This window comes from Pinus tabuliformis, chromosome 1_1 (assembly GCF_031772625.1).
Source record: "Pinus tabuliformis cultivar Carrire ecotype Pingquan chromosome 1_1, CPIR1, whole genome shotgun sequence".
Classification (NCBI taxonomy): Eukaryota; Viridiplantae; Streptophyta; class Pinopsida; order Pinales; family Pinaceae; genus Pinus; species Pinus tabuliformis.
Window position 1 is genome coordinate 140,510,795 of NC_142297.1, and position 16,001 is coordinate 140,526,795.

General features: G+C 40.9%; 1 protein-coding gene across 1 annotated transcript in view; it reads right to left on the bottom strand.

Annotated features, from left to right (window-relative positions):
- Positions 1-16,001, bottom strand: part of EMB2765 (P-loop containing nucleoside triphosphate hydrolases superfamily protein) — a 278,516-nt gene that overhangs the window by 10,333 nt on the left and 252,182 nt on the right. The gene's annotated exons all lie outside the window — the stretch shown is intronic.

The window sequence follows — 16,001 nt, forward strand, 5'->3', positions numbered from 1 at the left end:
GCAGAGGGGCAATGAATGCAGTAGCAGAGAGGCAAAGATAGTACCGAAAGCATCAGTGCAGACGCTGGGAGAGGGTTGACGCAGAGCCAGCTAGAGGCCACCAAAGGCCACGTAGAAGCAGCCAAAGGCCACGCAGAGGCAACCAGGAGTTGCGTAAAGCTTGAGAAGGGACAGCGTGGGACACATGGAGATTCCAGGGGCTGACGCTGAGCCCTGAGAGGCTGACGCTGGGCCAGAGAGGCTGATGGTGGGCCAGAGAGGATGACATAGACCCTTGAGGTTGACGCTAGGAGATTTCATGGGGCGGATTGGGGCCAATATCTATCTCCGACTGAGAGGTACTACTGCCGAGGGCATTCTTTGTTGGGTGAGCCATTTCTGGCACCCAAATTGTATTTTCAAACTGCTTAATAATAAAACCCTCAGATAGCTGCACAGTTTTCCTGCATTGGGTTTTTCTGGGGACATTATTCCAAAAATAACGGTGTCACTTGTGTGCTTGTTTTTCCTTCAGTTGATGATTTGTATTTGTTGAGACTATACTTTTATTTATTTTCAGTATTTACATGGTAAATAACTTGTTAATTAACATAACAAATAGAAATAAATAAATCAAAAGGTACAGGAAGGATTTCTAACAGATAGACTTAGAAAGTCCAACATGGTATCGGAGTGTGGTTGCAAATCACATGATAACTGAGGGCACCAGCAGAGTAGAGCAGCAACAGCATAAACAACTGTCTCGAGTGACAAAAGTTGTTCCTAGCGGAAAAGCAGCAAGGGGTGACGCAGTGCCTGCATCATCAATTCGAGCCAGGGAGAGGATCAGCGCAGTGGCAGAGAGGAGCAGACCTGACCTACGCAGTGCCAAGTCATCTTTCTCAGTGAGGAAGGATTAACACCCATGGCCAGGAGGTGCAGATTTTGTTGGTGTCGGGATTGCGCAGAGTCTAGAGGCTCTAACCTTCAGTTTGTTGGGGCATAGGAGGTTGTGGGTAAGTTGTCGAGTGAAGTTGGTGGGGCACTGTGGTCAGAACGGTACCTAACAGGGCAAGACCAAGGAGGAGGGAGTTGCTGCCGAGGATTTCTAGCCAAGAAATCCGGATCAGTGGTGCAGCTGCACTAACAATCGGAGTGGGGGCATCTCGACATTGGCAGAGGGGTTTCCATTAGGGAAACCGAGGCTCAGAGGGAGTCACACCGAGATCTTCTAGGAGGGAAGTAGAGAGACTCGGAAGAGTCGAAAGAGGAGTGGTGAAATGGTAGTGAATGGGGTAAGAGATTAGGACAGATTGGACAAAGCCTCAAACTTCGTAGTCTGGAAGGCCAAGATCTTGTCCGTTCTAGATAGGAATCATCTCAAGCACTTCTCCTTGAACACGATAGTGATCCCAGTTGACCCGGATGAGAATGAAAAGTACTAGGAGGCAATGGTGAGGGCCAAGAGCATCATCCTTGACGGGATCAAAGACCATGTAGTACCACCTATTGCCGAAAAGGACACAACAAATGCGATGTGGGAGACCCTAACAAAATTGTATCAGCATACTTCCGTGCAGAGGAAGACGCTACTAGAAAATCAGTTACGGTCATACCAGATGCAGAAGGGAGAATAGATAGACACCTTCCTCGATCAATTGAAGGAGATCTGAGATCAGCTGACTTCCATAGGGGCCACGCCAGATGAGGAGATGTTGGTGAGGACCGCATTGAACGTAGTCTCAGAGGATTGGGAGGTATTTATCCAGAGTATACTGGGCAGGTCAACCCTTCCAGATTGGGAGGAACTCTAGGTGGCTCTTCGTCAAGAAGAGATCAGAAGGCTAACCAAGGAGAGAAGCAGACGCAAGGGGGTCAGAATCAAGAAGGAGGAAGAGGAAGATGCTGCCCTAGCATCTGAGGGAAAGCAGGAGAAATGGAAGAAGGGCCTCTCCATGGTCAAATGCTTCCACTGTGGGGAACTAGGTCACTATCCGAGCCAGTGTCTGAGGAAGAAGAGCAAGGGAGAGGCTTATGAAACCAAGGTTGCGACAGCAAGGGCAGAGAAAGAAGTGGAGACAGATGATGACTATGCCATGAGTGCTCACATGCCACTTGAGAGGAAGTGGGGAGACATCAAGTTGTAGTCAGACAAACTACAGATGGTGAGGGGCAGGATCCTCGAGGTACCCAACCTCTTGGATTATACATTGCTATGGGAGCCTCGAAGAGGAGTAGCAAGACTAGCGGATGTCGGTAGAGACGGATGCAGATGAAGTGACAGAGGGAGCTACAGTGCAGGAGTCCCAAGACAGCGTGAGACAGCAGTGTGAGATGCGCAGAGTTATTGCAACAGCGCAGAGGTCAAAGAGGGACCACTTGTCAGTGACAGAGCAAGCTTCAGCATAGGGAGTGTTTCTAGCCTGACGGAGATGTCAGAGTTGGGAGATCAGTTACTTACTTGTCAATAACTGAGTTATAGTGCAGCAGTTAGCAGTGGCAGTGCTATGGGCAGCACGATGCACCATGATGAGAGGGATTGCAATGCAGATGCAGCAGTGGCAATAGCAGGGCCATGGGCAGCAGCACGGATGCAGAGGGAGTTGTCATATAGATGCAGCAGTGGCAGTGGCAGCGCCATGGGTAGCAGTACATGATGTAGTAGTGCAGAGGATGTTGGGGAGCAAGCCTAGCATTAGCACAGGGACCGATGCCGGATAATCAGGGTGACGCTCAATGAGGAGTATTACGAGAGCACAATCCTCTCTAAGAGGAAGTGTTGATTTGGAGTAGCATCGGATGTGCTCTAGCCACGAAAATTGGTGGAGAGGTTAAAGCACATGAGATCTCCAATACCCAGAAATGGTTTGGACAAAATCTAACCAGTTTGGGAGATATTAAAATAACTAATAATTTTAATGGAGTCCCCAAATCTAAACTTAGGGAAAATAAAATATTAATGTGAATTAATATAAAATTGAGTTAAAATGGTCCAAAAGTCATGGATCAAGTCAAATCTAATTTTAGCCGTTGATTAGGGACTTAATCTCAGTCGTTGAAATGTCAATGGGAAAAGTATAAGAGGAGGCTTGAGGGTCACTTGGAGAACACATCGAGTTGATCAAGAATTCGATTTTCTGGGGCAGGGCTTGCTGAGGAAATCGAAGGAGTGATTAGAGTTGCAGCTGAGGGGCAGTGAATGCAGTAGCAAAGAGGCAGAGATAGTACCGGGAGCATCAGCGCAGAAGCCGGGAGAGGGTTGACGTAGAGCCAGCTAGAGGCCACGCAGAAGCAGCCAGAGGCCACATAGAGGCAACCAGGAGTTGCGCAAAGCCTAAGGAGGGCCAACATGGGACACACAGAGGTTCCAGAGCCTGACGTAGAGCCCCGAGAGGCTGACACTGGGCCAAAGAGGCTGACGCAAACCCTCGAGGTTGATGCTAGGAGATTTCGTGGCGCAGATTGGGGCTGATATTTGTCTCTGACTAAGAGGTACTACTGCAGAGGGCATTCTCTGTTGGGTGAGCCATTTCTGGCACCCAGATTGTATTCTAAAACTGCTTAATAATAAAACCATCAGATAGCTACACTGGTTTTCCCGCATTGGGTCTTTCCTGGGACATTAGTCCAAAAATAACGGTGTCACTTGTGTGATTGTTTTTCCTTCAGTTGATGATCTATATGTGTTGAGACTGTACTTGTATTTATTTTCAGTATTTATATGGTAAATAACTTGTTAATTAACAGAACAAGTAGGAAGAAATAAATCAGAAGGTACAGGAAGGATTTCTAACAGATAGACTTAGAAATTCCAACACCAGACCTCCTCCCAGACATAGCGCAACAGACAAAGAATGATTAGCAACCTTCTTCTCTTCGACGTCAAATGTTAGTAGCAACAACTCATCTACTCCCCCTAGGGTCAGGCAGTTGGATTCCCTGATGGTTCTGGGTGACCTGGACAAGGAGAGATTGCATTGCTCATCTCCCTCGCCATCGGCCATCAGATTCGGGGGAAGTTGATCCCATTGGCTTCATCTTTAGCCTCCCCCCCTTCTGTGGCATTGCAATCTAGTAGCAAACATACTCTGCATTTCTCATATTTGGTCATCTCATATGACTTTATGCATTCTCTATTTGTACTTCTATTCCATGTTGGCACTATTTGTCATATCTTAGTCTTATTAGCTTTGGAGTCATAATGGAGTCACATTTGCACTCCCCATATCTTGCATTTTTACCGGATGTATTTTCTTAGTCTCATTGACCTAATTATGTGGTCACCCGAGGACATTAATAAATCTTTCTTTCTTGCTTTAGGTGTTGGGTTAGAATAAACACTCTAGGTCTAGTAAATCTGGCAGGGATCTCCATGACTCTAGATTTCTTGTGTGAATCGAACCCCTTTTGTTTAATAATCTATCATTCGAAATGCATTGAGATACAAGTTGCTCTAGCCCTTGGCCTCCAAGTTCACAGACTGTGAGGGGATCACACCCTTGTTTGGCTCCTAGTCTTGAACTAACGAAAATTTTATGCAAGAGGGCTTCGCAAAAAAATTTAAAATTATTTTCACATTATCTTCAAATTTATTTACTTGTGCCATAAAGTTTTAATATGCTAATGAGAGCAAAGTTTATTTTGTAAATATTTGTGAAATTCTTTTTCCACTAACCATTGTATTTTTAAATACTAACATTTTATTATTTGTATAGCTATTGGGGTTTTGGAGGTTTTTTGTATATAATAAGTACTTGGCTCTCTATTTATCATTTTTGTAGGTACATTGGCTCAAGGATTTGAAGAGATTTTAATTTTGGGAAGCCATTAGCCTCACCTAGCCTAGACAGTTAGGGTTTGAGAGGCTTCTAGCCCATTTGGATGGGTCTTCCAACCATTTTTGCCAAAGCGTTCAAGAAAAGAGGATTGATCTAGGCCCTAGAGGGTTAGATCTTGCCCTTCCAACCCCTAGTTGCTCAACGCTCAGCCAAAAGTGGAGGGTCACTAGCCTTTTGAGGTATTTTCAATGGCTTTTCAGTTATTTTTGTGGTTCTCACTGGCGAATCTTGTGTCTACAGGGGTGTCGTTGGGTTCTGAGGCCTCTTGGAGGCTAGCCATAGCCCCTAAGTGCTCATTTTCCCTTAGCCACAACCCTCATTAGGCTTGTTACCCTAGAGGCAGCCCTCTAAGGCCTTAGCCACATGCATTTGTGGCCTTTCCTTGGCAGCCGTAGGCCATTTTGGCCTTGAAACCCTAGGCTGCAGTATTTTCTTGGCATTTTTGTGGTCTTGGCACTAATATTTGTGGTTGCAGGCTCATGGTAAGTTTGGCAAGGGTGTCAAGTGGATTTACATATCATTTTGCAATTGATCCATTGGATTTTCAAGCTAACATTTTGTTTTGCAAGGATTCCAAAGCCTTGAAGCTTCACTAATCCACCAATCAGCCCTAGAAGCCCTAACTTGAATCCTGAGAGGGCTGATCTATCATTTGTCAAGCTAATATTTGTGTTGCAGGTGTTTGAAGGAATTCTAGTGCATACAAGAAGCCCATATCTGCATCAAGCAAAGCCTCTAGGCCTAGGGTTTGCTCTCTTACCCCGTTATTCTCCTCACTGTTTTCATGTTCAGATCTGAGATAACCTTGCAACAGTGGTATAATCTCATATAATCATTTCTAAAGTGCTCTAAAGGACTTTCACATAAGCCTAAGAATATTGCACACTTAATATGAAAGGCTAATAAAATTTATATGCTCTCAATTATTGATGTGCTAAATGAATTTGGAAGTTTGATATAATTATTCTAAAGTCTGATATACATTTGCAGCAATGGTAAAAGAACACCTAAAGAGGCTCTAAAATCATAATAACTCATCTCTAGCCTTATAGGAGTTTATCCCTCTTGTCTTTGATCATTTGCATCTTATGTTGTGTTGATCTAAGTGGTGAAAAGATCTCTGATTGCATCTCATTCTCACAGTGCATATTGCATCATTTGCATAACATCATTGTTTGGTTACATCCTCGATCCCATAGTTGCATTTAAGTTTCTTTCATATCATTGTTGTTTAATGTTCTCTAATCATAAAGATCATTGTTGGCGAATAACTTAAGTAACAAGTGAGTTGTGCTCTCAAATTAACTCTCATAACAAGATTGATAATGTTCTAAAGATAAAGTTAATTGGCATTAACTGGCTAAACATTGGAAGTCTTGTTGTTGGGATGTCATTGTGATAAGAGCATTTTATGTATTGTTGACATAACAAGCTTTTGAGATATCTTGCATTGTTACTAAAAGAAGTTTGTAATGTTCTAAAGTTGTTAATCGTGGAGTACTAGGTCATTTGAAGAAGCATTGGTTATACTAATTGTGAGACTATTTCTTGTAATACTTGTGTTTAAAGTACACTAACATTGTGGTATTGTGAGTGGGCTTGTAATTCTAAATCTATTTCTCACACTCTTTTTAAAGCATCTTAAGCACTTCTCGTTGGCAATCTTGTAATTCTTGCAATTTGTGATCTAAAAGATTGATCTCATCTAATCAGCTAATCTAATCGTCTTGCATTTCATTCTAGGAATAGTGGTGCATCTTAAAATTTACCTCCAAGCATATCCTTGGTCGATAGAAAGATAGGACCACCCCTCTCTATTGGCTTGCGACGCTTGACCCTTGCACTAACATTAATATAGGTGACCTTGCAGTTCTCTTGTGGGCAATCCCTTGTAGGAACGAAGGCACTTGGTTCGTTAGAACTCCACGGGAGGTATTGTTAATGAGGCCTTAGCCTCCTTCCTTTAGGTTTCTTTATACAACCTTCTTGCGCGACTTGCTTCAAGATGGTTGAATTGAGGGTTCTCACTTGAAATAGGTATTATGACTAAAATTAACCAAGAGCCTACATCTCACTTAGTTTTAAGTGTTGCATCTCATATAGGATAGTTTTTCATCATAGCGGCAATTGTTCATCCGGTAACTTGGAATTTAATCTATATTGTGCAAGTAAATAATTTGTAAAGGCACTAGTCTCACACTTAAAAATCCTAAAATCTAATCAAGTTGTGCTAAATAATTAAACTTGCCAATTATCCTTAACCAAGTTGCTAGGCCATTTACCTATGTCTCCCGAACTCATCATCTCATCCATAGGGACTACCCCCCTTAGCCTACTTTAGGGAGATAGCTTAAATAGAGAGGGTTGGGATCAGAGTGACAGCCCCTGCCCTAAGCGTTGTCGCAGTGTGGTGTACAATTTGGGCGACAACACATCTACAAATAATATAAAGGAAAAAAATAGCATAGTGCATGGTTAATCTTCCTTATTTAGGGATGACACTATCCCTTTTTTGCTATTTATGCGTAGTTTTCAGCCATAAAAATCAATTTCCTACCATAACTCTAGTGTCTATTTGAAGGCCTTTGTCCCATTGTTGTTGAAAATCCTTAGAAGGCCTTTTCCATGGTTATTGTATGACATTGTACTCCTCATTACATACCAATCAAACCCTAACTTATAGCAGCCTTATCTTAGGTCTAGGCATAGAGTATTTGAACCTTGGTATAGAACATCTAGGCTTTGGTGATACTCTATACCATATTATAGACCTCTCATACATCACCATGAGCCATAACATTAGAATATCCTTTAGTTGATTTAGGGAAGCCTCCTTTGTGGCCAACCACCACTAAAGAGCAAGAGAAAGGCTATTGAGATGAAAGTGGCAACCCTTTCTCTTGTTGCCATAAAGTCTGGTGAGGCTTCGCACTAGGCCTGTTAGATTTTGCAACAACATAACCCACTTTGTCACTTGCTTGACGCTATCAAACTCGAGCATTCTTGACATCATTGACCTCCAACCCTGGATTTATTCACTCAACCTTCTACATGGTCTGGCTATATACATGCTTATGAGGTTGTCATATTATTGTATCCTTTTTTACTTCATTTTATCGTAGATTTCGCTTTGGCATTTTATAGAAGATGCATTTGCACTCCTACATTGTACTTGTGCATTTAGCACATTCTTTGAGTAAAATGATAAATTCTTGGAATGAGCATCGGGTGTCCATTGTATCTGATGGATGGACAAATGTAAATGGCAAGCCATTGATAAGTGTTCTTGTTGTGTCTGTTAATGGTGCAATCTTCCTTTCAGCATATGATTACTCAGAAAAGTTCAAGATCGCCATCAACATTGCAAAACCATTACTTGAAACAGTTGAACGTATTGGGCCATACAATGTCATCCAAGTCATCACTGATAATGCTACTAATTGTAAGGCAGCGGGAGCAATTATTAAGGATAAATACCCCAACATATTTTGGTCTGGGTGTTTGGTTCACACAATGAACCCTTTGATGCACAATATTATTACGAAAAAAAACCATCAATACAAATGGATTGGTGATTTGTACAAGAGAGGCAAAAAAATGATAAAAATTATTACAAATCATAGCAATACCCATGGGCTTTTCCACAGTCACTCCAGATTGGAGCTATTGAAGATTGCGAAGACTAGATTTGCTAGCTATTACCTCACCTTAAGGCACCTTTTGAAGGTAAGAAAGTCATTGGCTAGCATGGTATCAAGTCAACACTGGCAGGTATTAAAGGACAGGCCTCCAACCGCAGTTGATAACCAACATTTTGAACAATTGGAGACCACTCTTGATGGTCTGTTTTGCACACGTGTGAGGGAAGTTTTGCAATTATCCAAGCCCATTTATAGCATGATTCTTTTTTGCAGATACAGATAAACCAGTGATTGGGGAGGTGTATGGGCAGATGGATAGCATGTTGGGGAAAATAAAAGATATTTTTCAGGAAAATGATCCCAACTTGTATACAATGATTCACAATTGTGTGTGCGCACTGTAGAATAAACTTAATATTCCACTACATGCCTTGGCATATATCTTTATGCCAAAATACTAATCTCCATCTTGGTTGGGCCAACTAGCACCTGGGGGTAGGGTTAGGATCAAATCCCATACAGATCCAAAGGTATCTAAAGGATATATGGAAGCATTAGACAAGTTGGTCCCCGACAAGGAGGAGTGTGCTAATTTGTGTCTTGAATTAGGAAGATACTTCAGTTGCACTGGTTTGTTTGGTTCTTTGCATGCAATGGAAGATAGAGACAGATTTGATGCTCTCACATGGTGGGAAGCATATGGCGGCAAGAGACTTTTGCCAAAATTGGCAAAAAATGTCCTCTCACGGGTTGTAAATACTTCTTATGCAGAGAGGTGTTGGAGCACCTACAGCTTCATCCATAATGTGAGAAGAAACAGACTCAATGAAAACTAGGCAGAAAGCTTGGTTTATGTGCACTACAACTTGAGGTTGTTGAGTCATTATTGTGATCAGGCTTAAAAGGATACATCATATAAAATTTGGGAGAACAACCCAGAGGACGATAATTTAGAGGATGGCACTATACGTCTAGAAGAATTGGAAGAACAAATTTTGAGAGATGATAATGAAGCAACAACAAGCATGCCACCCCCACCATCCAATAGTAGTCCTCGAGTTCCAACAACTATTCTTTGTTGTCACCCCCTCCATCTACATCCTCACGTGGAGGGCATGTGTCTTCTGGTTCTGGTCGTACGACTATGGGGGAGGAGACTCCTAAAATACCACCACAACCTGCTCAAAAATTAGACATTTCTCAAGGCAAGTGTTGAGAAATCAATCCTAGTAGGATTAGGGTTAGATTTCTCTTTCTAGATAATTACTTGTGAATTATGTTGGCTTCTTTTACTTATTTTTTATATTATCTTTCATCAAGCAATTACCAAATTATGTGTGCATGAAGATCACAAAACACAAGACACAAGATGCAAAACCCCTATCTAGGGGAAAGCCTAGTCAAAATCTCTTCCTTCAATAGTTTTCCTTGAGACTCTTCAACCTAGACAAAGATCTCCTCCACACCAAGCCAGCCTCTCCTTCTTCGATCCAACCTTCGACCTAACAGAAGCAACACTTTGACCCTAGCAACTTCGACTTGGTAGCTTCTGACATCAGCAACAGCTTCGACCTTGACCTCCTAAACTAGCCCACACGAGAGAGAGAGAGAGAGACCAAAACTTCGATTTTGTTCTTCCCTTCCTCCTTGAAAAAACTCACACTCCTTTTATCCTCTTCCTTCAACTTCGCTCTTTTCCCAGCTTCTAGCTTCAGTATCGAACTGTGTGTGAGAGTGTGAGATACTCCAAAAGAAGTCGAAATGCCTTGTATATATAGCCTTCCAATGAGATCGAATTGCCTTGCTTGAGGCTGACTTGATCTTCTTGAGGCCGACTTGGTGTATCGTTCGAAATCACAAGAAGGGTCTCATAAAATATACAATGACTCTAATGACTCTTTATTAATCCTAGAAGTCCTCAAAGGGTACTTTGACTAATAAAATGATGACCTGGGCATGAAACCCATGTTTTAATAAGTCATTGTAACAATAATAAAAGAACTTTTGACAAATACATTTTATGAAGACCAAACCTACTTACATTTTTCAACACTCCCTCTTAACTAGGGAGGTATTCATACAAAAGATCTCAAACTATATCAACTATGAAGAGTTTATGTTGATCAATGGTTTTCATTGATGTCAACCCAAGCAGCACCAGGGGCTACCCCAATCTTGCAAGGGCATTTTGACTTGACAACTCATATTATTTTGCGTCAAAGATCTTCTCGATGGATTCTACTCGTCGAGATGTTTTCGTTGATATATGGTACGCCTCCCAGTTCTTCACGGTTTGAGAGTTATTTGCGTTTGAAGTTAGTAACCCCAGTTAGTGGGCTAAAACCCTATGGGGTTGTGGCATGGCACTCATAATTGGTTGTGGTCATTGAATAGTCAATAATTAATAATATGTTTTTGCTCCTAAAATCCCTCCAACGTTCACTTGTTGAGGACCCTCTCAACTCAAGACATTCATATAAATAATGATCCTCATATCCTCCTCTAGTAGGGATTTTGTGGCTTAAAACAGGTCATCGTGGCATTTTCGCTATAACATTTTTTCTGCGAAGATTCAAAAGCTAAAATTAAAACCCATTTGAGCTGAAATCTTGATGAACCTCATGACCAAATTTCAGATCTTGGTTTGCTATATTTTCGGAGATATAATCTGAGGAAGTTAGGGTTTTTTAAGGCTCCCGAATTCCGTGTCAAACAGGTGACGTTGGGAAAATCATCATAACTTTCTCTCTACGCATTGGTTTCAAATTTAGTAAATAGTCACAGAAAGACGACAGGCTGTAGTTTTTTTAGTAGCATTTTCAGGGCCGAAGGTAGCAACAGTGACATGTAGCACTTCGTACAAGTTCACTCTACTGAACCAGGCTATAATCAGGTCATCGTGGGAGATTGGGCATAACTCTTTCTTGAAGAATCCAATCTTGAAGCTTCCAGCCTCTCTAGGTACCATCAGGCTTACTTGCTAACCATCAACCCTGGGATCTAGGTGTGTATTCGAGGTCAGAGCTCTGTGACCAATGCCACCCTCCCTACTTTGGGAACTAGAAATCAACACATAGTGTCGGTGAGATGTCCTCCTAACCAATGTGTCTCACACACAAGGCCTCAACAAATCTCTTCCAAACTTTTATCATCATCATCAAAATCAACAATATCAACTAAACCAAGCATACTTCTAAGATATTCAAACTTCTTATTAGCAAGAGACTTTGTTAGTATATCAGCTACCTGATTGTCTATCGCAACATATTGTAGCTTCACGATCCCATCTTGCACCAAGTTCCTAATATAGTGGAACTTATTGTTGATATGCTCCATCCTAGCATGAATCACGGGATCTCCAAACATCTTAATACAACTTTGATTATCACAATTAATCATAGTAGGATCTAGAGGCTTCTCGAATAAATGTGTCAGAAGCTTTCTCAAGCATATAGCCTCCTTTCCTACTTCACATGCAGCCACGTACTCTATTTCAACACTACTCAAAGCAACAGGATCTTGCTTTCTACTCATCCATGAGATCATGGTAGATCCTAAACTAAAGCATCCTTCGGTAGTGCTTCTTCCATCGGTCTCACCGCCACCCCAATCAGAATTTGTGAAGCCAATCAACTTGACTTCCTTGTTATTGTACTTTAGGGAGTGATATATCGTACCACAGAGATATCTCAATATATGCTTGGCAACTATCCAATGATCATCACGAGGCTCCAATTGAAACTGACTAAGGATGTTTACAGCAAAGCATCTATCTAGCCTAGTATTTACCAGATACATCAAAGAACCTACCAACTAATGATAGGAGGTAGGATCCACGAGACTTGAGTTGAAGCTCTTCAACTTGTTGAGATTGGTGATTATAGTAGTCATGGGCTTAGAATCCATCATCCCAAATTTCTGCAACAACTTCATGATGTACTTTCCTTGCCCCAAATATATCTCCCCAGGATTTTGCCATACTTCTAGACCTAGGTAATAGTGCATTGGTCCTAGATCCTTCATCTCCAATTTAGCTGTCGGCATCTTCTTACATTCTGGTCTTCTTTTCTCCACATACAATAGAATAATGACTTGCTCATTATTCCCAACCTTGATGTAGAGATTAGGATCAGCAGAACTCTTCACGAACCCAATTTTTAGAAGGTATGAATCCATTCTTGCATACCATGCCCTAAGAGCTTGCTTCAAACCATACAGGGCCTCCTTGAGTCTACAGACATGAGTGTCTCTTCCATTTACCTCAAAGCCTTCAGGTTGCGCAACGTATACTTCCTCATCGATGGTCCCATTCAGAAACATTGGCATCATGTCCATTTGATGGATCTTCCATCCCATTGTAGCACCCAACGAAATGAAAGATCTAATGGTGGTATACCTTACAATGAGCCCAAAGGTTTCTTCATAATATATGCCTTCCTTTTGAGAGAAACCCCTTGAAACAAATCTGGCCTTGTATTTATCCATGCTTCCATCAACAGCGTGTTTGAACTTGTAGATCCATTTTGAGGTGACAACCAATTTGTCACTAGGTCTAGGAATGATTTCCCAAACCACATTCTTCATGATGGATTGATATTCTTCCTTCATAGCTTTCTTCCATAATTCTTGATGAGTAGCTTCTTTAAATGTAGATGGTTCTGCTTCAATTAGTCTTGTCATATATGCAGCATATCCAGAATATCTCTTCAGCCTTTTACTTTCCTTAAAGGTTCCTTTCGCATCTCCATGCCCTTTAGCATCTTCAAGAGTAGCTTTTAACCAATTTGCCCTCTTCCTTGTGCTTGGTATGACCACAGGTTGAATAGGCTCACTTGGCAGTGTTCCACAGGGACGCGTCCCCCAGGGTCGGGTGCGCGCACCCTACGCACCCGGGACGGGGGAACGTCTGGGGAAACGTTTCCCCACGTCCCCCTTTTGGGAAGACGTGGGGAGACGCAAGGGGGGACGTTTCCCCAATGTGGGGGACGCAACTCCCCAAAAGTCAAAATGGGCTATGCGTCCCCCTTAAATTTGCTTGTAAACAATGATTTCTGACAGGGGAAACCTAGTATTTGATCATATTGCCCTACTAATGCTATGCAATTCATGGTAATGTTAAATTCTTAAAGTAAAAGTGACATTCTCCTTTATCTTTCATTTTCATCCTTTTACTTAAATTTTTAACATTACCATGAAATGACTCAGGATGTTTGAGAGTGGTTCCGACCTCTTTGGATTTCATACGCAAAAAGTAGAATTTTAGATCTCACTCAAAATCCAGCAGACTTAACAGTTTTTCAAGAATTCAGGATTCGATGGATTGCAATGTTTCCATTGCATTTTGTCATGTACAAAGGTATGGAATTAGTATTTAATCAAGAGCACCAAGCCCTCTGTGTACTTTAGAGTGACTTTTAGACTCATCACTCCACTGTTTTTGAGTTTAGTTATATCAAAATACTATTCTAGTCTTTAGATTTCAGTATCTATTATAGTCTATTTTGCTTAGTACTAATTAGATTCTAGAATGATGAATGATGAATTTTAATTTTAAATCAATTTAGAATCTAGAATGATAAATGATAAATTTAATTTTTAAATCAATGTAGATTCTAGAATGGTGAATAATGAATGAAGAATATGTATCAGAGTATTTCATTATTGAATCACGTGGTCTACGGATGAATCATTTATGTATTAGTAAGGATGATGAGTATGGATCAATGTATTTCATTACTTAATTCAATTATGTATGTATAATTGTATTTATGCTTTCATTATTGAATATGAATTTGAAATATATATATATATATATATATACCCCGACGTCCCCCCGTCCCCCCTAAATTTCCCTAAAATTTGAGGGTACTCCCACACGTCCCCCTTGTGCATCTCCACGCACCCGCTTCTCCCTGTCCCAGAGTCTTGGTGGAACATTGTCACTTGGTCCTTCTTCTTCCTCTTGAATTGTATAAGGGTTGTCGGGTTGTACTTCTTCTTCTTCAAATATGGGTAGATCTTCATCATCGAGATCAATGGGAATATCCTTCGATCTTTTGTAGGCTTGATTCTCATCAAATATAACGTCCTTGCTTACTTCAATGGGTCTCCCTTCCTTGATGTAGATTCTATATGCCTTTGAGGAGAGACTATAGCCAACGAAGATCCCTTTGATGCTTGCAGAATCCAACTTCTTTCTTTTGTCCTTTGAAACATGGATATATGCAGGACTCCCAAACATTCGGAGATGGTCCCGACTTGGCTTCTTTCCTATGAATGCTTTCTCGGGTGTCATATTATCGAGAATTCTATGAGGACTTCTATTTTGAATATATATACAGCGGTCATTGTTGCTTCTCCCCATAGAAACTTTGTCAAGTCTTGATCAAGTAGCATTGTTCTTACACCTTCAGTTGTCCTATTCTTTCTTTCGGACACTCCATTTTGTTTAGGATAGTAGGGAACAATAAGCTGCCTCTTAATTCCTTCTTCTTTACAATATGCAATCAATTCTTTAGAAGTTTATTCCCCACCATTGTCGGATCTCAAAGTTTTTATCTTTATTTAGGTTAGTGTTTTGACTTCACATCTAAACTCCTTGAATTTCTCAGATATTTCATCATTTTTCTTGAGAAGGTAGAACCATGTCTTTCTAGAGTGATCATCAATAAATGTTACATAGTAAAAATGACCTCCAAGTGATTTGTCAGACATCAGCCTACACACATCAGAATGTATGAGGTCTAATATTTCTTTAGACCTTGTTTCACTATTAGAAATGGTTTTCTTGTATGTTTTCCCAAAGAGCATCCCTTGCAAACTCCTTCACAATCTTCTTTGATATCAGGGATGCCATGAACTAGATCTTTAAGAGTAGGAATGACCTTGTAGTGAAGATGACCATATCTTCTATGCCATAGCTCAATAGGAGATATTTCCATATGAACTAGGGCTTGAGGAGGTGGTGTAATGACTCTATACAAACTTCCTTCACGAACTCCAATAACCCTAGCTTTATCAATACTTGAATCCTTTCCCCAAACCAAGACCTTTCCATCAACAAAAGCAACTTTATCCCCTTTATCTTCTAAGCAAGAAATTGAAAGAAAATTCTTTTTCAAACCTGGAACATATAGTATGTTGTTGAGATGTAGTTTTGCTCCATTCTCCAGCTTCAAAGATGTTGATCCCAGGCCTCTAACAGCATAGCTTTTGTTGTCTCCCAATTCCACTACATGGGAAGATGGTTCCTTTGATAGAGTTTGTAGTTGTTTACTTTTCCCTGTCATATGCCTTAATGCTCCACGGTCAACGATCCATGCATTATCATTATTAAGTGATCATGTAAGTGCAGCTAAGAACTCTTGACTTTTGACCTTATTGAAGTAGTAGACAATCTTCTTTATCCATCTTCCTGTAGAATTGAATCCCATTCTTATCGTATAGAGAGAGTAATCATTTCCTTCAATCCAACGAAGTGATCTTCAATATTCTTCGACCTTAGCATTGATACTGTTATCACTTAAGAATTCTAATTTCAAAA